The 1,579-nt window shown below is 38.6% G+C and overlaps 1 non-coding gene across 1 annotated transcript; it reads left to right on the forward strand.

The window, feature by feature from the left end:
• The first annotated feature begins 252 nt into the window (after positions 1-252).
• Trnaq-cug lies at positions 253-324 on the forward strand. The gene has a single exon. It is a non-coding gene; the product is annotated as a tRNA-Gln (tRNA).
• Positions 325-1,579: the final 1,255 nt, after the last annotated feature.

Genomic DNA, 1,579 nt, shown 5'->3' on the forward strand with positions numbered 1-1,579 from the left:
CAAAGGCCATGGTTTGTGCTATCTTGCCTGTGGGAAGCGCAAATAAAAGATCCCTTGCTGCTAATCGGAAGAGTAGCCCATGTAGTGGCGACAGCGGGTTTCCTCTCAAAATCTATGTGGTCCTTAACCATATGTCTGACGCCATATAACCGTAAATAAAATGTGTTGAGTGCGTCGTTAAATAAAACATTTCTTTCTTTCATTCATTAGTATACATATAATATTACTCCCCATTCATTATTATCAATTGTAGGTTCCATGGTGTAATGGTTAGCACTTTGGACTCTGAATCCAGCGATCCGAGTTCAAGTCTCGGTGGAACCTGATAATTTTTAGACCATTTCTTTATTTTCTTTACCAACACATCCAACACATGATGCGGTGTTTCACAACAAATATATGAAGTTGTTTGATGCAAGGCTAAATGCTATTCGTACATTTGGTCTTCGCATTAAGCACTTTTTGTCGCTTTCCATCATTGATTTATCAGACACTTTGGAAACTCCTTCATATTTTGTTTTACCACCATGGTGTATTACACCACCTAAAATTGTGTTTGATCTTTCGCATCTGAAGAAAGATCGTACAGATGCTGTTGTGTATAAACAGTTTTTCATGGAAATTCAGGACAAGTACCGTGATTACATTCCTGTGTATACAGATGGATCACGGGATGGGAATTATGTGGCTTGTGTTACAGTTTTTCCATCAAACACTAGCATTTCCATGAGACTGCCTGACTCGGCATCAATTTTTAGTGCTGAAGTTTGGGCAGTCATTAAAGCCTTAGAAAAAATCAAAGCTTCCATAGCATCCAAGTTTATTATTTTTACTGACTCACTTTCGTGTCTCCAAGCTTTGCGCAATATGAAGCTGGACCATCCCTTAATTGGGATGGTGACACGAAAGTGTGTCTTTTTATCTATTGCCAAAAACGATGTTGTATTTTGTTGGGTGCCCAGCCATGTTGGCATCAGGGGTAATGAAAAGGCAGATTCAGCTGCCAAGTCTGCTTTGGATTTGCCTCATGCCAGGGTTGGTGTACCTTATACTGATTTTAAAAATAATATCAACAAATTTATCTTTTCGACTTGGCAACGTGATTGGGACGGTGAGGTTGCGAACAAGCTTCATGCTATCAAGCCAGTCTTGGGAGAGTGGTAGTCCTCCTATAGACAGTGCAGGAAGGATGAAATAGTCTTGTGTCGTGCCCGCATCGGTCATACTTACTTGACCCATTCATTTATCTTAAAGAAAGATCCTCCACCTCAGTGTGAGCACTGTCAGTGTCTTCTGACTGTGCGCAACATTTTGGTGGAGTGTAAGCATTTAACAGCAACTCGAAAAGATATATTTGGACAAAGAAATGTGATGGAATCATTTCGATTCCATCCAGAATTTGTATTGCAGTTTTTACGTGATACTGAGTTTTATTCTAAATTTTAATATTATATATCTGTAATATTTGTATTTTTACACAGTCCTTTACACTGTGTTTTAATTTAACTGTTGAATTTTTATATTGATGTTGATCATCACATTGTTTTTCCATCACCACAAGTTTGACACCCAATAGCCG

Source organism: Gigantopelta aegis, chromosome 5 (genome assembly GCF_016097555.1).
Source record: "Gigantopelta aegis isolate Gae_Host chromosome 5, Gae_host_genome, whole genome shotgun sequence".
Lineage (NCBI taxonomy): Eukaryota > Metazoa > Mollusca > Gastropoda > Neomphalida > Peltospiridae > Gigantopelta > Gigantopelta aegis.